Raw genomic sequence first — 24,913 nt, forward strand, 5'->3', positions numbered from 1 at the left:
ATTTACTAACACTTATAAGTAATAACAAAGATAATCATGATTGGTGCGTTTTGTGGTCATTTTGAAAAAAAAACAGATGTTCAGTAGCTGCATTCCTACTTATTTTCAATCGAACTGATACGTTCCAGCCTCTGTTGACAAAATCTATAATTTTTTATTGTTATTTTTTAGTTATAGGCGTGTTTTCTTGGAAAGCATAGCTAAGTAGTAACTCTACAACGTGTTCATTGAATAACGTATAGATGTGCAGTGGATTAAAAATTAGGGTGCTGCTAATACATATACAACATGTTTAGATCCAATCCCAATTGCTTACTTAAAAACATTATAATTTTTGAAATGTTCACTTCTGCTTCAATCCAACTTCTGTTTTTTGTGCCCATAAATGTAAAATTGATCTACAAAAATATGATATCGCACGTGGTTCGAATTTCATTTCTACTCTTTTTTTCGACTTATGTTTCATACGTCAGGTAATAAGTAATAGATCTTCTTCTTCTTCTTTTGGCTCAACAACCGTTGCCGGTCAAGGCCTGCCTGTACCACACTATTTGTGGGTTGGCTTTCATTGACTTATTGATCTCCCCATAGCAGGATAGTCAGTCCTACATATGGCGGCACGGTCCATTGGGGTTTGAACCCATGACGGGCATGTTGTTAAGTCGTACGAGTTGACGACTGTACTACGAGACCGGCTAATAAGTAATAGATGCTTCGAACAATTTCAATGTAAATTTTCTCGGTCTTTAATTTTATGCGGGTCATTTCCAAAAACGCCATCAAAATTTTATTTTATTATCCTGAAACTGGTTTTGAAATATTAAATGGATTTGGTATTTATGTATGAGACAATTGTTATTGTTGCGCCAAATATCAAATTTCAACAGTGAACACATCCCCTCATATAACCATTCCAATGTGTAGTTCTTATATTCCGATCTATACTGTTATAGAACAGAATAGTTCAACACTGTTATAGCCTTTCCAGATCAATTAACTAAATTCACGTTTACTTGCAAACTACTTTATTTACTCTTGCCGCCCACATTTTTCAGATTTTGCTTCTAATTGACGTGTCCCTAATTATAACCTGGTTATTCTTAATCAACACCGTAGTACGGTGATAGCATCACATGATAGATATCGTCATCACTCTTGATAGATACAGTCAGAATCTTTTCAGCCCTCTTGGGCACGCTACAGTAAGCATAGTTTCATTGTGAATTATTTTGCAATTGATGCTGATCCGGCTAAATGCAGTGCGCACGGTTGTCTCACCTAACGCGCAATATGTTGCAGACATGTTGCGCAATGAACCATCTCTCCCTGTAGTGCTTTGTCCTGGAAGGACATCTTGAAATAAGTAGTTCTTCCCGCACGCGAGCAAATCGTTACAAATTCAATTTAACTTTCAAGCCATCACATCCGCTGTTTTCTCGCTCGGAATTTCAGCAAGGCTTTTTAGCATATGGCCGCTTAGGGTCTCTCGATTACATCCGCCTCTTATTGTCATGCGTTTTCCTTGTCCTGACTCAACCAATATTGCGGAGTAGTAGATTGAGAGAGTAGTAGATTTGGGGCGGTCCCGTGGTACGTGGTCGTCAACTCGAACGACTCAATAACATGCCCGTGATGGGTTCAAGCCTAGAATGGACCGTCCGCCCATAGCAAGAATTGAATATCCGGCTATGTTTATTAAGTCTCGAAAGCCTGTATAGGCCGGCATGTCCCCGTAGGACGTTACGCCAAATAAAAGAAGATTTGAGGGAGTGTACATGTTCGACGTCCTGGGTATAGCGACCCGTTTTACAGGATATTATGTACACCACTTATCTGTCGATGACGACGGTGTATGTAGTACTCGAGGTGCGTAAGGTTAATAAGCCAACTATACTGGCTTAATTATTGATTGATTTAAGGAATATCAACCATTTCCCAATAAATTAATTTGCATGGTTTCCAAACAGGATTTTTTTATATTGTCTTGAATATCTTGATTTATCATGGGAAGGGGTATGAGGTACGACACATCATCATCAGTATGCTAATTTGCGTCTTCAATTATAAAAAAATCATTATATCCAATACCATGCGATTTCAAGTCGGTTTGTGCAAACAAAAAATCTAAGTAACCATTGCCCTAATTACCCGCGGGCTAGTAGTGGTGCATGGAGCAAGTCCTTTCGCAGCAACGCGCGTTGCTAAGAGAGCTCTGCTCTCACCGCTTTCTTTCTCTCTCTCGCTGAATGTTTACTCTCACGTCATTGTGGCGATTTTCGATTTTATATATAGTGAGATATCATACGTTCCATCAGGTCTTCATGGTCTTACTTTCACCTTACCCTTCATAGTGTTCATCTTTCCCATGTCAGGTGTCCGTCTTACCCGGACATTTCAAAATTGCCAAAACACTTTTAAGTTCAACACATTGTGTAATAAAAAATGAGCATAAAATAATTTATGTACATTTTCATGGTCCCTATATTTTTAACATTTTCCTTAACGTTTCCGTCTTTAACTACCCTCCCCTATCATTAACCTATCATATTCATCTATGTGGCGTTGCTTAACGTTTGCAAAACATTTTCTCTTCTGAGTTACTGTAAATATTTAAATTATCTACGAAGTTACCTCATTCTTTCTAAGGCATTTTTTCGAGCGTTGTTTTTGGTGTGTGTGTGATAGGGGTCCGCAGTTCTTTAAAAAGTGGGTGTCGTTCTGTGTTACACGATATGGATTTCGGCTTGATAGTTTGTTTGACTGCTTTACACATATTATTTATTTTTTATCCTATGATTTTATATATTCTTGATTCATTCGTTCTATACAAACCATTTGTGCAAAAACCCTAACTATTAGCAATGTGCGTTGGTTAATCGCTATATTTGAAATTTCCTTTCCTTTCAGCATTCGATGATTTACTTCTTCCATCATTATGAACTCCCTGTCATCATACAGCAGGCGCAGCTGCAGCAGATCCTCATCAATCGCGTAACGATCAGGCCCAAGCACAGCAGGGCGCTTTCCAACAGCAGCGTGCTCCACGTGCAAACACGGGCCAGCAGCAACAGCAGCAGCAAGGGCCTAATCGCCGCCCGACCCAGCGTCCCCAGGGATTGGCGGCAGCCGTTGCCCAAAACTACAACGTCCAGTGGACGAACTTGCTCCGCTTATGGAGAGGTCAGAACGATAACAACAACAACATGGCGACATCCTGAACCGCTTGCCGCGCTACAGCCTGCACACGTTGAACGTAAACCACATTAATGGGCTGAATGCGTCGCTGCGCGACATTGCCCGCAACTCGATCCAGTATCTGCGCTCGAACCTGAACGTGGGCATGGCGATGCTGGGAGGAAACGCGGCCGTTAATCTGTACAACAACAATAACAACATGTTCGGGCCGCATCGCATCATACGGGCGGCCGTCGGGCTGGGGCACAATCGCAACCCCACGCTGCAGGACGTTCCGTTGAATGATGACGGTACGGACCGAGACCGGGAGCCGCCCATCGATCGGCGCAGTAACTATCAGCGCAACTATGAGGAAAACAATTTCATTTCCCCGAGGCGGTACTTACCACCCAGCAGCAGCAGCACCAGCAGCAGCAGCAGCAGCAGCAACAACACCAACAGTCGACGGAATCACAGTCCCACAGTCAGCGGGATGGTTCGTCCATTGTTGCGGGCAGCTTCAGCCCAGATGTGTCGGCGTCTTACCGAACCGCTTCGATCGACGATCGACAGCAAAAGACCCCGATCGACAGCATGTCACTGGCGCAGGACGCCAGCGATGCTCATCGCATGATCAACAAGCAGCAGCAGCAACAGCAGCATCCGTTGGACGTAACACCCGGGACTGCCATTGAAGTGCCAGTCGTTACCATCATGGAACGGGCGACGACCAGCGAAGCCGCTAGTCAACCACCAGCTGACAGTAGTCAAGATTCCAGCAGCAACAGTAGCAGTAGTAGAAGAGGGGTGACCGAAGCGATCGCCAATGTCGATGCGGACCAAACAACGCGCGGAGGCGGCAGCAAACCGATCCAGCGAAACCGAACGAATCATCACTATAAAATTGGCAGACACTTCTGCACATCAGCGGCTCAGAAACCGAGAACGACGAGAAGCGCAAGCTCTCGCGTATGCGTGTGATGCTGATGTATTTCCGTATTGATGTTTCACCGATAGGTTTGATTTTCTGTTTGAGTCACTATGTTTTTATTTAAATGTTCTTAATGCATTCAGAAAAGGGGTTTATTTATAAAACAGTTTAGACCGGGCCATGGTTAAGCCATGGGTTGAGAAAAGGGGCATCAGGAAAGGCTCCCGTGTTTTGTGCTTGTGATATGTGAAAGGGACAACTGACACGCTGCAGCTATTCGTGTGTATCCGTTACATTTGCAAATACCAATAAAAAGGAAAATGACTCTAAACACTACGCAAACGATCGTGGAGCGTTCGTGAATAAAAAGCAGTTGAGTTGCTACTTGCTGTTCACGATCATTTTGGAACAAAGTGCAAAGTGTTGTGAGTGAAAACGCGATGGCAAACACACTCACTCACAGCACTCACACATGAATTGTACATACGGAGGCGATGAATGTTGATGTTTTTTTTTTTTATCATATTAAAGTATGTATATGTTTTATTATTATTTTTTCATCTATAGATTTTGGTGAACGAAAGTGTAAATGAATTATTCGTGGGCGTACGTTTGCTTTCTTTGGTTTTGATCGGGGAAAATGGGAACATTTCACGCCCAACACGGGGATGTGGTACGAGATATTAGCAACCCCTTGTAGCCAGTTAGATGTCGGTGAAACCATACCCATTGGACCGGTCTACCGGTCCATCTTGTGGGTGTAGGGGTTTGCGTTTGACATATTTGTGAGTTCATAGTTTCTGGCCAAAATGCTCTCCCAAGCAACGTCCCCATTCCTCCCTTCCCTTTCATCAGACTACCCATATTGATAAAATTATTACGAAACAATGCCTAAACGAGCTTCATTTATTCAGCTTTCACAGTTCCCTAATACAGTGTTGGGTTAAACAATTGCAGGCAAATAAAAAAAAAAACAAGCAAGTCAACAACCAAAAGATGCTGCGTTACGTACTATCAATCGATATCACATGCTTCAAGTCAGCGGTCAGCAAATGAGACGTTGTTAATAAATTTGGGAAGCCTTTTTTTATTGACATTTGCAGCGTGGGGAAGGAATTTTCTGACAATTCGAACAATGCTGGAATATTCTAAAAAATGAACTCATTGAAGTCTACAATCCTGCACGAACGATTATGAGTGAGTATTTATTCGTTTTATTTGAATTTGCGTGATCATATTTTAATTTTGAACAAGGAAGAACGTCTTTTTTTATTTTTTATTTATTTTACCTTGAATAAGGATCGTGTCAAAGTAAATAAATAACTAGGGCTGTGTGACAATTCAATCGAAATGAAGGAAAAAAATCTTTCATTTGAGTTTTCTACCAAATTTACACCTCAATTCTGGTGTTAGAATGTTAATAAGTTTGCAAATTTTCTTCCTACGCAAAATAGTCTTGATGTACCACGCCCACAAGTGCTTAAGCGCTTTCTGAAAGAGGTAGTACTGATGATTTCTATGTTCTACTTTTGCGATTTCTTCTACATTGACCACTTCAATGTCTTGCAATCATGCTTAACATGTAATAACATACCGTACCATAACATGTCCACCGTCAGTTGAAATCTCCTTATTGAAAGCCATATTATGGATACCCATTAAATACAACTGGTGAACACTGACTTAAACAGTTGCCCCTACTAATCATCTTTGACACATTGTTTTCAATTTCAATTTCAATTTACTCGATTGTCAGCCTAGATAGGTTAAGCAATACTTATACCAATTGTTACCTAATCTATTACTAACTGTCGACTAAAAAGTGAAGAATTCTGAAAAAGTAAAAAAGTATTCTGGGGTAGTAACAATTAATAACAATCCTTGTAACGAAGATCATTAGAAAAGGTTATTGGATCCAAACACAGTACGACGATAAACCACGTTCAAAGTATTCCGCACTCTCAACTGTCGTGCAACTGAGGTGCAAGAAATTCCAGTGAGCCAAGGAGTGCCGGAGCATCAAAGCTCAAGAATTTTGGAGATAAAGCGATCTATGCTGCATTACGCCACTTTGCCAGAGAATCAAGGCCTAAAATACGGCATCGAGTATCATAATCGGCCATATGGTGATTTGGTTGGACCTGCAAGCTGACAGGAAGCAATTCTCGTGAAACATTGCTTTTGCACATTTTTCACTCTTCTCGTCCAACCTAAGGGACCAAGGTCGCAAACAAGAGAAGAGCGATTGAGCATAACATTAGCAGATATCACCGCACATTTATTTTAACAAAGACTAAGATGGTTACTAGAACACCATTCGGAAAATTAACTTAGCTAATTTTGAAATACACGGCAATCATGCAAGCTGCTGTTAGTGAAGATTTTTTTTAATCATCAGCTTAAACCAGACGACCACGCGGAGGGAGAATTTCATGAATGTCACAAAGAAATCAAATAAACAAAAAAGATCTTGAGACACATCCTTGTGGGACACCAGATGTATTTGAAAAGACGGAAGAAATTGTCTCGCATTTCTGATTCACTGAGAAAAGACTTAAACCAAGCAACAATAGATGATGAAAAACTTAATTTATGGAGTTAGAGCAGTCGAAATTCATGAAGAACTGTATCAAATGCAGCTTTGAAGACCGTGTATACTGCGTCCACTTGATTACCATTTAAGTGCTGCTCTAATGAAGATAAATTCATGATTGCATTCATCATTTTTAGGATTTCATTTTACTGTGCACACTTTAGGAAATGTTGCGAATATGGAACCCAAAGGTAATCATGAGTGTCCCACTCATGTGTCACACAGTATAAAACTTTTATACTTCATGTGCCACTTTTATAAGTGTTTCCCTGGCTGTTTCTTGTTTGTATTTAATCTAATTAGAGAAAAAAAATCCTAAGCAATATTGAATTTTGGACAATCAGTGTAATCAAACAGTCAATGATAGTGCATTTAAATGTTTTTATCGTTTTGTTTATCCTTTTGCGGCTTTGGTTATTTTGTTAGTCAGTTATAAATTTACATTTCCATCGTTACAAAATATATCTAAACTGTTCTGGGGGCCGCTTACAGTTCCTCGTGGCGAACGGACTAGCGTACCGTAACGTTCCTTTTCTTACAGAAAACTTGACAATACGGTACACTACACGAGCCCAGTACGTGTGAAGACTCTGATCTCTCTTCAGTTGTCGAATAAATCTTTCGCCTTTACGTGTGAAGAACATGTATCAAATAAGAAGATATGTTATCACTTATTTTTCACACCGTGAATCACATTTTTACTTTCATTTGTATTCGAAACATATAATCTGGACATATGCCGAGTGAAATAACATTATTTACCCTTGTCGCACTCAAACAAAGCGTATCAATAGTCTCATAATCAATTCACGTGTCTTAGCTATCCAGAATTCTCCGTCCTGATTCAATTTTAGTTGAATGCAATGCTGTTTGAATTGCGTATCGCTACGATTTGAATGTAATATCGAAACAAATATACCAATAACTGCATTTCTAACAGATAAGGCAGAAACGCGTTCCACTATCTGCTGTTGTTGATTTAATTTACAAACCATTACTGTTGGGACGTCTTGAAAACAATACTTGTTCGCATTACTACCGGTAGTAATTCCACACGAATTATCAAGAATTCCACAAAATGAAAACAACAGGCAGGTTTGATTGAATTAGCCACATTCGTTCCTGAATTCTTACCTTACTGCCACATAATTGGTACCTTTCAATACAGTAATAATCGAAGAAAATGGAAAGCAACTTACAGCGCATCGAGTGGATTTGCCCAATGCTTCCCCTCCCGGGTTAATGTTGCGGTATGATGGAGGACATACTTTTAACATTTTGGCTCGCAGCGGGAAGGCAATCGGTTCAATTTACATTGTATGCTGCCGGCTATGTCTCGTTTGTGCTTGCTTGTGATCGCTAAACAGGATGTTAAATGTCGACTCACACAATCAAACACAATATCCAGCTCGAGCATTATGTGTTGTTCGTTGATGGAAAAATGCTATTATTTGTGTGTTGTTCGCAGCGGTCGCAAAAGGGAATGGGCGTGTTGCCATTGCCGAGCCTCGCTGAGCCTCGTGCTGTGCCCCACAAAGCATTACCCCTCCGGGCGACGGTATGGAGTTGATGCTGTTTTCCACTATTTCGAACGAATTATAAATACCCTAATGCACGGTACGGTAAACCATCAGTACTCGAACAGATCGCTTGGGATACGGGGTAAATCTGGTTACATTGAGCACATACCGTTGGATCACATTTGACTGAGTGCTTTCAACGGCAGTGAAGGCGGATTCTATTTTAATAGATTTGTGGATGTGAAGATTGGAAGATTATTTTCCAAAGATTTATTGCGAAAGTTAGAAGTTATTCTTCCGGAGGTCCGCTTCCCTCCGCAAACGTCTACCATACAGCGCCACATACACTTGCATAAGTGGCAAGCACATTGAATTACCTGCCAATCCAACGGTGAGTGCGATTTGAGCAATATTTAATACCTATTTCATTCAAATAGCTATCAAAACGTGAAAAAGAACGTTTCAAACGTACCTTATTTTTTCTTTCTATTTTCCATTTTCGAAAAAGATGAAATCGACCTTCCTGGTGGTGTTGGAGCTGGCGTTCTTCCTTCTGCCCGGACGCGTTCTCTACGCCCAGAAGGATAGCGGTAAGTAGGGATGAAACTTCTGTGCCCTGTTTGGTTCAACCGGGTCGCAGCCAAGGGGAGATTGGAGGTATATTACTCACAAACAACCTTGCCAGTTAGCAGAAGCAAGGAGAGAAACCCCAAGCTCCGATAAAGCAATGCATCGGCTGACCGAAATGAAGCCCCGTGGCCTTTTCGGTTGGCAAATGTGGTGCTGAATTTATGGCGCACGCTCTTCCTCTTGCTCGAACGGCGACAAAAAACGATTTTACACTGAGATTGGTTTATCCTGGCTCTGGTTTGCTGGGGGGAGGGGTTTGGTTAGGGTCTGGTGTGGTTCGTTTGGTTTGGTTTGTCGGATGACTTCGTCTGGAAGCTGGTGAATGGACAACCGTTACCATGGTGGACGGAACAGCAGTGGGTAAGTAGGCGACGCTCATCTCTTTCGCTTTTGGTTAAGCGTTTTGCTGCTTTTTTCTTCTCACATCTACCATAGAACAGCTGGACAAGAACGGTACGTAGCGTTAATTGCATATTATGAGTTGTTTATGACGAAATAAAAGCAGATTGCAAAAGTGAAATGTATAAAAAGCTAAATAAATGAATATCCAGTTAGCAGCGCACACTCAAGCTAGCCAAATCTTGGTTTAAATGTAACACCTGCATGTCGATGTGTATTAATGTTAGAGATATAGCATGTTACTACTTTACCACATACAAAGCGAAGATAGGTAGATTTATTTTTTGTAATTTTCCATATCATACATTTTTTTGTCTTAAACTCCCGTAACGACCCTCCTCCCCCTCCTTCATCCCGAATATTCCACTACCGCTCCTTCCCCTAGGTGTCGACGAAAGCACCGCTGGAGTGTATGTGCCGACCGTGCACCGGCATCGAGGACGCGAACGTCATTCCCCAAGAGCTGACGTCCTTTGCCGACGAGGGTACACTGACCGGCTACTTCCAGAAGTCGCACTACAAATCCATCGAATAAGTCACACGTTGCGTCGGAAACGAAAGCTTCAAAACTCACCCTTCACAGTGTGATTCTACGTCAAGAGGGCTAAAGGGTTCGAGGATGATAGGTTCGATACGTCCGAGACTTATCCGTTTACTAGGAGAAAAATAGATGTGTTCAATCGTGTAGATCTGCTAAGCTGCTAACAGATAGGAAAAGATTCGCGTTAAAAGTCATCCGGTGGGAACTGTGGGATATTGGGATATTTGAACCAACAAAAAATTAAACTCATAGAATAGTAATTAACGCTCATTTTACGACAAAAACCACCAGTATCTTATAGCAGTGTAGCTGCAATAGAATGAGATTGTATGGTGCCATTGATGTTGTTTTAGAGAATAGTTCCAATAAATCTGAATCTGTAGAATTAATACGAAATGACGAACTCAAAAGTCAGACGTTCTGTTGTTTTATTTTATCATTATAACAAATATATTATTGAAGAATTTTTGTTACATACTCAACAACGCAATGTTACAAAGCAACACTAGTTTCATAATCACCTAGGCGTACAGGAGGTTTTGAAAGCCTCTGACTACGATGAACTGCTACTTCTTTCCTTTCTGTGTTGGCAATAAAGTCAGGCATTAGTTTCGAATTATGAAAACTTTCTTCTTCCGTATTTCCAGCAATCCCAACCGATCTGCTCCTATTACCAATATTCGTTCTTTCTACACTTTCAATATTCTCAGTCGATGAAATAATCGCATTGAAATAATCGTTAAAACTTTTTGAATGTTGAACAGCTTACTTAATATTACAATCAGTTTCGCTAATCGATTCCGTTAGCATCATTTTTTAGTTAAAATATACGAGAATGCGATGCGATACGATGATTTGATATCAATTCCTCAATTATCGTTTCCTCATTTATTAAAAAAAATGGACTGGCTGGCATCATCGGCTAGCTGTAGAAAAAAAAACTTAGCGAGATAATGTCTTTCCATGAACATCCCTTGAAAAGTAATCATTATCAGGCTTACTTGTAAAAATAAGTCTACGCCCTTGCAAGCTGCCTTTCATCAGTTCTCCGGAATTTTCGACATGGCGGACGAAGACATGCGTGTAAGCATGTTTATTGTTTATTGCTTAATTGTTTATTACTTGTTCAATGGATAAAAATGGATCCGTGTGAATGTTCTTAAGTACAATATTAGTTTATGATAAGTAGAAAGATCATCTTAAATATTCGTTTCTAAGGCTGGTTTTAAAGGATTGCACTGAGGATCCAAAATCAAACAAATAACGAATTTCATTGATCACCCTAATCATGGAGTTGAGGGGGTTTCTAGATCCATATCCAGTTCGACTACGGTTCAGGGCAAGTAACGGACGAGAACGCAGCTTAACAGCAGGCGCGAGTTAGCACATCGACATCAAACTGCTGATGCGGCGGGTTGAATAACTTGGGTGTCGATATGCTGATCGATATATGCATATCGATCCGTTAGCCGACCGGCAAAATCGTTGGTAACAAATAATAGAAAATAAAGGCAGCTGGTTTCTAGCACTCAAAAGGTCCACTTCTTTCTAGCTTCGAAGAAAGAAAAATAACTGGCGCCCGAATAGGGACCTGAAGAAGTTAAACGGGAAGTGTATAAGTCAAAAAAAAATCCTAACATTAACAGTAGTTAAATCTATGGTCAAATGAGCCATTATTAAGACAAAGCGAATTTTGGGACACCGTGGTAAACACCCGATTGCTGCCAGCAGGCCTTCATCAATAGAGATCAACTCAAAATTATTGTAAGTATTCAAACAAAAAAATCCGAAATAAGCATATTTTGGTGAACAATACAAAGCCTCGGTTTAATTAGTGATCGGTGAATTATAATTGTGACAGTGTAAAGTAAAGTGGAAGCTAAAAAACAAAAATGACCAACCCCAACTCCGAAATTGTTCTACGATCTTTTGTAGAGATGGGGAAAACCCCTGACTTTTTGAGGGACGTTCCAATTTTTGACGGAAACCCAAACGAACTGATGAATTGGATATCGGATGTAGAAGATGTTTTTATCATGTATAGGGATCTTCCGGACGATTCGTTGCAGTTCCATTTGGTTGAACGAACAATCAGAAGAAAAGTCCGCGGAGAAGCTTCCGACGTACTAAACGCAAATAATGTAACATGCGCTTGGCATCAGATAAAATCAACACTGATGCTATATTACAAAGATAACGTGACGTGAAGACCCTAGACTATGAATTAACGTGTATAAAAAAAGGGTTATTCTGAAAGCCTTGCCGGATATTATAGCAGAGTTAATGAATTACTAACCGCTATGATAGCACAAGTTCAAACGGATAGCAAATATTCCCTCCACGCGAACGTTCATATAAATTATTTTAGGGAGAAAGCTTTGGACTCGTTTATTAGAGGTCTTGAAAAACCGTTATCTACACTGTTAAAAACTGCTGACCCGAAGACCCTTAGGAAAGCATATCAATTTTGCCTTGATTACTTTAATATGGACATTCGATCAGCACCTTATAAGAATCAGTATGGTAATCAAAATTCCTCTAATACTCCTAAGCCAAAAGATCTAGGGTACGAACCGCAACACTCCAGCGTAGCACCTAGAAAAATTGTGTACCAACCAACACCCCCTCCCAGAACAGCCCCTCCACCTCCACGTCCAGCTCCACGATACCATCCAGCTCCACATTACGTTCCGAATCACCAATATGCCTCCCAGAGACAATACCCTGAGCCAATGGAGGTAGACCGAAGCACAAATTCAAGAAATATTAATTATGGAAATAGACCCTCGTATGGGGAAAAAAGACCAAGACCTGCATCAAGCCAGGAAGCATGGGTAAAGAGACAAGCTCACCCATTGCAAGCTCATCAAATGGATAGCAATGACTACCATTTACAAGAACAGATCAGGAACCAGTTCACTGATGAATATGATATTACAGAAAACAATCAAAATATAAATTTACAGCACGACCATGATCCGCAAGAGGGATCAAGTAGAAATTATCAGAACCATTTTTTAGAGTGGGAGATGAGTTGGTAGTTCCCTGTCTTCCGTTTACTAAACTCAAAACTACCATTGGAACTTTTCCATTCTTAATAGATACAGGTGCTAATATTAATTTAATAGATCCAAAATTAGCACATTCATACGAACACAGCAAGCCGTACAAATTTTCTATAGGCCAAATTAGTAGTGCAAACAGTAAATTTTCTCCCACATATGCCATTGATATAAATTTTTTCCATCCTAAAATTGAATTGAAGATCGCTTTTTACTTCACCATTTTCATAATTATTTTTATGGTATAATTGGCAACAGCATGATGAAAGCTTTGGATGCTATAATAGACCTAGGAAAAGATCAAATAACATTAACTAGAAACGGGAACAAGTTTGTTGTCCCAATTTTATATTATTCACCGCATAATCATTCTTCTCACAATTTAATCCGAACATCTCACCTCTCAAAATTAGATTCAGAAAAACTAAAAAAGGCGTTGGAGAAAAATAGCCATTCATTTTATAAACCAGATACTAAATTAACTTGTACAACTAATATCGAATGTGCAATACACACTACGGATAACTCCCCAGTTCATCAAAGAGTTTATCCTTACCCTGCTGCATATGCTGACGAAGTAAATAAGCAAGTGGAAAAATTATTAGAAGATGGAATTATTAGACCGTCTCACTCGGCTTGGACATCCCCGGTATGGATTGTACCAAAAAAGTCAGATGCGTCAGGGCAAAAAAAAATCCGAATGGTTATAGATTATCGCATCTTAAATGCCAAAACCATCTCTGAAAAGTACCCAATGCCTGAGATAAACTACGTAGTAGACCAATTAAAAGGAAAAAAATATTTTTCAACGTTGGATTTAGCTTCCGGATTCCACCAAATTAAGATGAAAGAATCGGATATTGATGAAACAGCATTCGCTATTAATAATGGCAAATACGAATTCACTAGAATGCCATTTGGCTTAAAAAACGCTCCAGCGATATTCCAAAGAGCGATTGATGATATTTTGCGAAATTTTATTGGAAAGATATGCTACGTCTATATAGATGACATTATAGTTTTTGGAGATAGTTTGGATAACCATCTAGAAAATTTAGATACAATTTTGAAAACATTAAATAATGCAAGGTTAAAAATTCAATTAGATAAGTCAGAATTCCTTCGTCAAGAGGTAGAATTTCTAGGTTTTATTATTAGCACTGACGGAATAAAACCTAATGAGAACAAAATCGACGTAATTAATAAATACCCCGTGCCCAAAACTATTAAGGATTTGCGTGCATTTTTAGGATTAATGGGCTACTATCGACGATTCGTCAAAGATTTTGCCAAAATAGCAAAACCTCTGACAAACATTTTAAGGGGGAAGAGATCTGACACATCGAAAAAGAAAATTACTTTAGACTTACATGAAATTGAATGTTTTAATAAAATGAAACAAGTATTGTCATCAAGCGATATTTTAATTTATCCAGATTTTAATAAGCCATTTATTTTAACAACAGACGCCTCAAATTTCGCAATAGGATCAGTTCTCTCTCAAGGTGAATTAGGCAAAGACAAACCAATCCACTTCGCCTCAAGAACCTTATCGAAGACAGAAGAGAAATATTCAGCTCCCGAGAAAGAGATGCTTGCTATTTTTTGGTCATTGCAAACGTTCCGTAACTATCTTTATGGAGCGAAAGTTAAAATAGTAACCAATCACCAACCCCTGACTTTTGCACTATCACCGAAAAATACGAATGCCAAATTAAAGCGTTGGAAAGCTTATTTGGAAGAACATGATCATGAGATTTTATACAAGCCTGGCAAAGGAAATGTTTTGGCTGATGCCCTCAGTAGAACAGTATTCTCTGTGTCTGGCACACAACATTCTGCAGAAACTAGCCAAGATTTCTACATTATTTCTACAGAAGCCCCATTAAATGTTTTTCAGAATCAGATCATACTAAAGGAAGGGAAACCGAAAACAGTATTCGAAAACCCTTTCCCAAATTTTAAACGAACTATCATTTATACAGATACATTAACTGAATCCTCTTTTTTACAGATTCTTAAGGATCATTTCATATTAACAAAAATAAACGGTATTTTAACGAGCGAAGAAATTATGGGTAAATTTCAAGATGTTTATAGAAAGTTTTATGGAAATCAGAAACTCATTAAAATCCGTTTTACACAAAAGCTCTTGGAAGATGTATCGGACGAAAATCTACAGATGAATATAATTACGGCAGTGCATAACAGGGCACACCGTGGAGCCCAGGAAAATAAGTCGCAAATTTTACGCAAATACTATTTTCCCAAGATGCAAGCCAAAATTTAAAAAAAATTGTTTCTAATTGCAGTATATGCAATGAAAACAAATACGATCGTAACCCGATTAAATTTCCTCAACAAAACACTCCCATACCAAAAGCACCATTTGAGATTGCTCACATTGTTGTGCTTTTTTTGGAAAAACATTTTTTCCTCACCTACATCGATAAGTTTTCAAAATTTGCCCAAGTTAAGTTGATTCAATCGCGAGCAGCCGTTGATATAGTTCCAGCTGTAAAGGAAATTTTAACAAAGTACCACCCGCCAAAAATATTAGTTATGGATGGTGAAAAATCATTCGGCACTCAGGATTTAACCAACTCCTATAAAGTCCACAATATTCAGACCTACTTAACCGCTACTGGTCGAAGCGAGATGAACGGTACGATAGAAAGATTTCACTCAACCTTACTCGAAATTTATCGTATTACAAAATCCGAACAAAAAGATATGCCCATTCCTGACCTTGTCCAATCCTCAGTTCATAAATACAATTCATCAATCCATTCCACAACTAAACATACTCCATATGAAACTATCCTACCTTCCTTCCGGTCATCTGATATTTGCGAGAACGTTTATAAGAATTTAAATGCCAAGCAGAAATACGATCTTTTGCTATACAATAAAAACAAAAGAGAGATAACAATACCAATTGCTAAAACGATTTATGAAAAGACTAGGGCTAGATTAAAACACAAACCAAGATACAAAAAGATTAAAGTTAAAAATGTTAATAGGAGCACAATAACAACCGAAGAATCTCGCAAAGTTCATAAAAATGGCCTAAAAATTAGATAACGGTCGATGGCACCTTTATACTAACTTCAGATAACTTTTGCTTTTTTATTACAGTTTACTCCTTTCATTATGCTACCTATATCCATCCAACGGACAGAATATTTCCATAGATAAAGTAGACAATCAACCAATAATAGGAATTGATGTAGGGCCTGCAAGAATTAAAATTGATAGTTATCATTATGTTCACCATTTCAATATCACTGCATACAAAAGTTATTTTCAAACAATAAGGTACGATTTCGAAAAAATAGCAGTTTACACCGATAATAAAAAATCAATTAGATCATTTGAACACCCTCATTAGAAAGCTCTCTCCAGTCAATCGTTTTAAACGTTGGGATTCCGTTGGAACCGTTTGGAAGTATTTAGCAGGGAACCCTGACGCTAATGACCTTAGAATAATAAACAGCAGTTTAAACGACCTGATAGATAACAACAACAAACAAATAACCATAAATAGACAGTTTAATAACAAAATTAAAGAGTTAGCTTTTAACACAGTCAAGGCTATAGAGCAATCAAATTCATTAGAAACCCATTCAATTGTTATATATATGCACTTAGAAAAAATTATAGAATCCGTTCAAGGAATTATAGATAGTATAGTTTGGACAAAAGCGAATATTGTTAATGAAAAGATTTTGTCAGATTTGGAAATGAATTTGCTAGAAAAAAACTAACAATCTGAAAACATACCCTTCACAACGAAAGCTGAAGCTCTCACGTTCATCGAAACCTCAATCGCCACCAATAATCGCGAAATAGTTTTGCTACTAAAAACCCCTAAACTCGACCCCAGAATCTTCCGTAAAGTCAAAATCTATCCTGTGTTGTACCATCAAGGGCGAATCCACCTGGACCACACATCATACGTCATTAATGGAAACATTAGCTACATGGTAAACAGTCTCAATCAATACGTATATTCCATGAGTGAAGTCAATCAAGATCGATCAGAATGTGTACCAAGGGTAATTGGAGGACAACAAGCTTCATGCAATTTTACAAAACAGCCACGTACATTTGAAGCGTTTCGAGTAGGCGGCCAAGCCGTGTTGATCAACTCAATCCAAAATTTCTCGCTTTTCAACAATTGCGGAACCAGCAATAGAACGTTAAAGGGATCATTCGTCTTCAGAACAAACTCATGCGACGTATGGATAAATGATGTACAATTCTCATCGAAGGTGGTAGAAATGATAGGCGAGCTCTCGTTATATCAGTTGGACGGAATAGTCGTCAATAAGCAGCACGAGGTTATCAATATGTCAATCGAACACCTTCTAGACCTACACCTTGAAACAAGGAAAGAACTCGAGCACATTCGTTTAGAGAACCAATCGCTATCCATCACCTGGCCATCCATAAGCCTTTTGGGAGGAACGTCGATCCCTCTCGTCATATGCATTGTAATTTTGCTGATATGTAGAAGAAAAGCAAAAGCTAGAGTTGATTTGAAGATCGCACCTGCAAAACCTGCCTACACAACGTTTCCACAACGTAGCTATGTTCCGGGGACGTCAACAACATAAGGAAGGGCGAGTTAGCACATCGGCATCAAACTGCTAATGCGGCGGGTTGAATAACTTGGGTGTCGATATGCTGATCGATATATGCATATCGATCCCGTTAGCCGACCGGCAAAAGCGTTGGTAACAAATAATGGAAAATAAAGGCAGTTGGTTTCTAGCACTCAAAAGGTCCACTTCTTTCTAGCTTCGAAGAAAGAAAAATAACTCGCGTAAAAGTTTAACTGCTGGAGCAGGGATGAACAGTCGATGTTACTTTGCAGTAAACCAGCCACAAACAGTTTTTGCGCGGTACGGCGCCTGATGTGAAGCGATTGCAGTCCGAGAAGCTAAAGTCGCGTTTCATAAGGTGGTAACTGACTGCCAGGTGGCCAAGGTAACAAGCGTGTTGCGTATCGGGATAAGCGACGCTGTATCGATTCCATTCTCTCAGAAAGTCTTTGGGTTGAGGGCTTCCAGACAACACAGGCGTATTCGAGTACCGGGCGGATAATACCGCAGTATAATGCTTTGATGGAAACTGGGTCTTTGAAATCTCTTGTTATCCGAAACAACATGCCAAGCAATTGATTACCTCGGGTAATCACCTCCTCCGTTTGCTGGTCAAATGACAGCTTTGAATCAAGTATGACTCCGAGATCCTTCATAGCATTAATGTGTATTTAGTAGTTAAACCGTAAGCCGGTCTCATGGTACAGTCGTCAACTCGTACGACTTAATAACATGCCCGTCATGGGTTCAAGCCCCAAATAGACCGTGCCGCCATACGTAGGACTGACTATCCTGCTATGGGGGGAAATCAATAAGTCACTGAAAGCCAACCCCACAAGTGGGTCGGCAGGCCTAGACCGGCATCGGTTGTTGAGCCAAAGAAGAAGAAGAAGAAGAAGATTGGTAAACCGTTAACTGTGTAGCTGGTGTTCCTTATTTCTCGTGCTCGTGTGAATGAAATGACTCGGCATTTTTCAATGCAGAATTGGTGAATATCGAACCATTGGAAGACCATTGGTGAATATCGAACAGGTATTGTTGTAGCTCGGAATGGTCTGTGTCATTCTCTATCGTCATGTAGATTTTAATGTCATCTGCATACATTAAATGATTCGCTGCTGGTACGACATACGATAGGTCGTTGATGAACAGTACGAACAGTAGTGGACCCAGGTTGCTACCTTGTGGCACACCAGATGATGCAATGAAAGACCTTGAATGGCAGCGTTGGAAAGATACAGCATACGATCGATTGATAAGGTACGATTCTAACCAGCATGTTAAATTTCGCCCAAGTCCCAACTTATTCATCTTGGCTAAAATGATGTTGTGATCGATGCTATCAAAAGCAGCCTTTAAATCCATATAAACTGCATCTGTTTGCATCCTGCTATCCATGTTACGGAGACATTGTGATGTAAAGTCAACAAGGTTAGTAATCGTCGACCGCTTTGAAACGAAACCGTGTTGTTGAGGGCTAATATAGTGATATGAAGCCGTGAGTAAACTTGTTTGGATCACTTTCTCAAAAACTTTGGCTCCAGCACTGAGTGATGTTATGCCTCTATAGTTGGCTGTATCTTCCTTGTCACCTTTTTTAAATATGGGGACAATCCTTGAACTCTTCCAAATAGAGGGGAATTCTCCTTGTTGCAGTAAAAAATTAAAAAAATTTGGTGAAGATCGGCGCTATGGACTCACAGCATCGGCTGAGAATGATGGCAGGAATACCATCTGGGCCAGGACTAGCTTTGGGCTTGACTGCTTTGAGCATATTTAGAACAGATTCTTGCGATATATTAGTTAAAATAAGGTGGATGACATCATTAGGAGTATTAATTAAAGCGTTGGTGATAATATTGTCGTCAGTAGTTGAGATTGTGTATGCCTCCTCGAATCTACACGCAAATATGTCACAAGTATCTGAAGCAGTTGAACCAGCTCGGCCTTTGGGACCGTATTATTGTGTTTTTTACGAAAACTCCAGAGAGCTTTGGGCCTTTTGATGAAATTCTTCTCCAACCGAGACAAAAAGCCACCAATATCTACCTTCGATTTTCATCAAATCCTTCTCAATTTTTGCGACAAAATTGTTGGAGTACAGCTTTTGCATCATGTTGATCCAGAAAATTTATATATGGGATGTTGGACCGAATCGAGGACTAGAGTGTCATATTGAAATTCAGGCGAAATTCACCTAAAATGGTCGCATGGCTTTATTGCTTACCGCTGCGAAACCAGTGGACGCAATTTATGCTTCCTGATTTGTATGCTCATTCCCATGTAATATTTTACTGTTTGGCCGGTTGCATCGACCTCCCGGTCAAGCCAAGCGACTTGTCCCTCGGTCTTTATTTTCAGATTCCTTTGGAGCTTCGTGTCGCTCAGGGTCGTCGGTCAATGGGCTTTTTTCGATGCTCTGATTGTTGTATAATAGTGCCAAGAAATGCCTAAAAATGCCAGGACAGGCGACGGCGACGTCCATAAACTGTCACGCGGAGTTCGTTTTAGACGCTAAGGGGTGCGCACCCTCCGCGTTCTTTGATGGCGCACGCTCCTGAACAAAGTTGTTTTACTTTTTTGGCCAGCACGATAAGAGTTCGACTGATAGAGGTGTCCAATTTTTGTCTGCTGACTCACGAGATATTATTATTGAATGTACAATCAACGTTTTGTTAGTGCGGTTGAAGATAAACTCTTGAAAAATCGACTTTTTTAATGCAAACAATAGAACATCAAGGGCAAAGGAGGTAATCAGTTTATGTACACAATTTTAACAGCTTCATTAAGCAAACGTTTTTGACGACATTCAGCAAGTACTGTTCCATCAAGCTTCTTATATCTTAGGGATCAAGGCCAATTTATGTTTAGCATCTTCAATAGCTGTTGCCGGATGCACTTGCACTTTTTTGTTTCCTTCCAGAGTCTTTTAGATATCATGAAAAAGCACCAAATCTTTCAACTCTTTCAACAACTTTCAAATACAACTCCATACGATAACTCCAATTCGAAACTTTCGTTGTATGTTTGAAGGAACGGTTAGACGCGATACATTTGTTCATTGTTGTTTTTTTTTTTCAGAGTACTCCGAAAAAAATGACCCAATTGAGCACGACTATAAACATTATAATTATTATTTTCTAATCTGTTAATCTTGAACGAGTTTGGTAGAACCATAGAGATTCCATAACCATAATATTGAAGGTCTTTAAAAGGATTATTTCATACGACTTGCTATAGCTGAAGATAGCTGCTACTTTTATATCCTTTTCAACTGTTCTTTGCTACTTCTTTGCTACTACAAAAACAGTAATTTAAGTTTCGTTTCTACGTTAAAATTTTAACCTTTATAGATTTTTTTATGTAAATCACCTTGTATAAGATGCATATGTAGCCTTGGTAGCATGACAAAGCATCGGTAGAGCAGCTGGAATGGATGTAGCGTCCTAAACCAAAAGAATATCAGCAGTGAATGTGAAAAAAGTTATCGAAATAGAAAAAATAAATAATCTTTAAAAAATTAGCATCCTTGATTTTGATCATCAAAATGAAGGATAAACAATAGATAACATCCTAGATAATAAACAATAAAATAAAATAAAAATCAATGCCTGAGATATCTTTCTTTTCACTCGCTTCATTTTTGTATGCTTTACGGTGTCATGACATCTGATGACCAAACTGCATCCCTCATCAGTAGTTAGGATCCTCACATTATCTTCTAGGGTCAGTTGATGCTGCAAATGTTGGGTCCATTTCCTAGAATCACTGTCAATTACGGTATTTAGTCTGCTGTTCTGTAGAATGCCAACAAGGTTGATTTGCTGAGGTTAGCTGCAGATCTTACTTACTTGCAAACGCGCTCGCTAGCCGCAAGCGACTTTTTGTTGTCAAGATGGCGGTTTTTGCCGTTCGTATATTCCATACAACTTTTCAGCTTTTTTTTACTTTTGGGTTATCTATTTTGCTCTTCACGTAGAATTATATTAACATTTTCATAGAGTTCGGCTCTTTTAGTCACATAGCTTACCGACCTATGGACTATAACCATCCATCAAATCATCATCTTTTCACTTCATGAACATGGAGTGTCTTGTTACCTAAGGTAAGGCCTCTTTCCCAGAACAATTCCTGTCCCTTACCGCCAAAGTGAGAGAGGCATTCCCTTACATTGAGAAGCGGTCTAGCTCAAAGCGATCCCCGCAGTCGATATACATATAATAATATGATCAGACCCGCAATCCTTTACAACAGGAATAAACCGTCTTCAGCGTATTTATCCTAGAATGATAAAGCAGGAGACAGCCAGCAACCTGCAGTGAGAGGATTTCCGAACAATTGTGAAGGTGGTTGAACCTGTCTAGGTTGACACAACTGCCGTGTGTGTCGATCCGATTTTCAAGTAGTCCCGCAACAATCATCCTCTGACCGTTGCCATACCGTTGATGAAGCACCTCTAGTCCTAGCAGTGACCAGCGACCGTAGCAGTTCACCAGGACACACCATGAGCGTAAAGTAAACCGGGAGATTTAAAGCTTTATAAAGGCCAGAGAGACCCCTTAAACAACAAAAGGAACAGCTAAGAAGCCAACTACTGGCAGTGTTCTGAGGTTGAGTTCGAGTTCTGATTAGAGAAAAGGGGTTTCTAAATTCCTTAATTACACAAATAATAAATCACAATAAATGAATGAAAATATATACTCAAAATGAAATGTTGATCTGTGATCTAATCGTATATCGAAATCTCCATTAAACCGGGTTTAACGCACTCTAGTTGTTTAAATTAGAGCAGAGGTCTAATTTAATGCATGCGGCCCTCAAGAGCCTAGAAGGCGGTTTGCGAGGACTGAGTTAAGGTGAAATTAAAAAGGTTTCTTTTCTAACTGTTTTTTTTTATTTCTAGAAGATGAAAATCAAGATTAAATAAAAGAAAGCTGCAGATATTCGATATATGTCACTAGTATTTTATTATTAAAACGAGATTTTAACTTCCACTCATTCTAAAAGTAGCGTCAAAATGGCTCTCGGCCATGGTTGATTGTGAAGCAATGCGGCCCGCGAACTGAAAAGTTTGGAGACCCCTGAATTAGAGGATTGCATCGGGAGAAACATTTAATTTTTATTTTTTTTCCCTAATTGCTTAATTTCCATTTTTATCGTATTCGATAGAAAGTAACTCATATGGAATCATATATTTCTCATGGTAAACAATGCACGCGATAGTAGGATTTTAATTAACCACATTAATTATTAATACGGTGGTGTGTGCGCAGGATGATAGGATAGAATAAGTGTAATAGTGTAATCATGGGAAAAGTTAGAAGTCGCATGTACTAAGTGCTTTGATGTATGCTCTAGATTGTAAGAACATCAAAACATAGACACTCTTGCATCAGACCTCGCAACGAAAGGTACTGCTGCAGACATATAGAATTTCCCACGAATGATTGGTTGGTTCTCGTAGTTTGTTGGGTTCGTCTCAAGATTTAATAGATTTTTATATCGTTCCCACGATTTTGAGAATCGTTCATAAATTTTCGGAGGACAACAACAAAACTTTAGAAAAACTTACATTTCCTGTAACTTACATTTCTATCAAATATGTAATGTTTGCAGTGCTTGACCAAAATATATGTTATTCTACTGAAATTCAAATACGATAAGAAACTTTGTACGGAATTCGGTTAGGCCATTCTTTATAACATAACAACATAAAATATGTAATAATGTGGAAGCGAAGCTGGCTATTTGTAGCCTCAAATATCGTTTAGGTCCGGTAATAAGGATATGAGTTTTATTAATGAGATGATTAATAAAGAGATAACTTTAAAAAAACTTCTTTCAAATAGTTCATTTGGCATAAATTTTGAAACCAATTTTGCAGCTATAATGTAATTTATTACAAAAAAACTCTTATTCTTTTTTGTTACTTTTGGCTTGCTTTTGTTTTTAGGCCAACTGTTACTTCACCACCAATAATAAATCTTTTCAACTATCAACTTTTTTGAATAACCTGCTATAAATATCGCACAATTATCTAAACCAAACCGTAGCAAATGCAATACTAACCGAGATTCACTTCGGTAAATGCTTTTTTTATGATCCAGGACATCAAGAGGACATAAAGTAACGCTGTTTGACCTTTTATATCGAATTTGTAAAACGGAGTAAATGGAAATTATTGAATGCCTCATTCAATAGATTAATGAACTCTCTCCTTTATCAATCCTAATGTTTGTAAACGGTAATGTTTCCACATCATTCCAAAAAACACACACACACACACACGCACACAAACCTCTCATAAACCACCCTTTTATCAGCTTGGTACAAAACTGGACCAAGGCTAGAAATGAAAAGAAGAAAAAAATACGAAAATCTTTGATCGTTTCCACACACTCTAATGTTACACATACTGGCATGCATGTTGCCCTAACAGCAAGTCATTAGACTAAACAAGGACTCTTTGCCCTAACCTCTTCGGGACCGTTCAGCTGAAATCAATAATCGATAAAAATAACTGTTCACACCACATCACCAATCGAGCCGAGCACTTTATCGCCGGGTTACGATACACTGCAATCAATCACGAAACACTGAAGAGTGATAAAAACAAAAACAACATCAACAACAACGGTCACCCCAACTACAAAACAGAACACCCTCGTTTACCATAATAACACAGCAATACCACATCTAGATAAGCCGCTCAATAATGGCACACACACATACACTTAAACACGTTCAATATAACAATCTTTCGCCGATAACTGCCACTCGGTGTTAGTGAAGGGCTGCGTTTGCATATTGAGTCACACGCTTTCTTTCCCTCACTTGATTAAATGTTTCGTTTTCCCCTGTGTATTTTTTTCACTGCACATTGCGAAGAGATATTCCTTTGCTTTTCTGTTGCTTTGAAGTCTACATTTCGATGAACAACACTAGTCAACTACGTGTATTCTCAAGCAATAACAACATAAACAGTGTGTTAGTAACCCAAGAATACGCGTGGCCAACCAAGTTTTGCGATGAGTTGATGCACTTGCTTACTTTCACTATTAAGTCACTTTTTTAATGTTAAATCACAAAAACAGCTTGAAGCAGCATAATTGAATACAAAAACTTACCAAAATAACAGCAACAAAATTCCTTCATTCAACAGACATCGAAATTAATAATAATAAGAATAGAACAACGAAGTAGCTTCAAGAAACGAGATAGAAAATTAATAAAATGAAAGAAGCGTAAGTATGTATAAAACATTAAGAAAAAAGCACACCCTTCAGGCAACCGAAACCGATTATCCCGTTACACTCACCAAGATATCGCGATTTCGAGTCAAACTTTAGGCGCCCAATTTTTCACTCACCCACTCACAGCCCCAGCACTTTCCGGTTCCCATCAGCATTATTGGCTGCCGCCGGTACAATAACGAGTTAATTAATTTCCTTTTGCT

This window comes from Anopheles merus, chromosome 2L, assembly GCF_017562075.2.
Source record: "Anopheles merus strain MAF chromosome 2L, AmerM5.1, whole genome shotgun sequence".
NCBI lineage: Eukaryota > Metazoa > Arthropoda > Insecta > Diptera > Culicidae > Anopheles > Anopheles merus.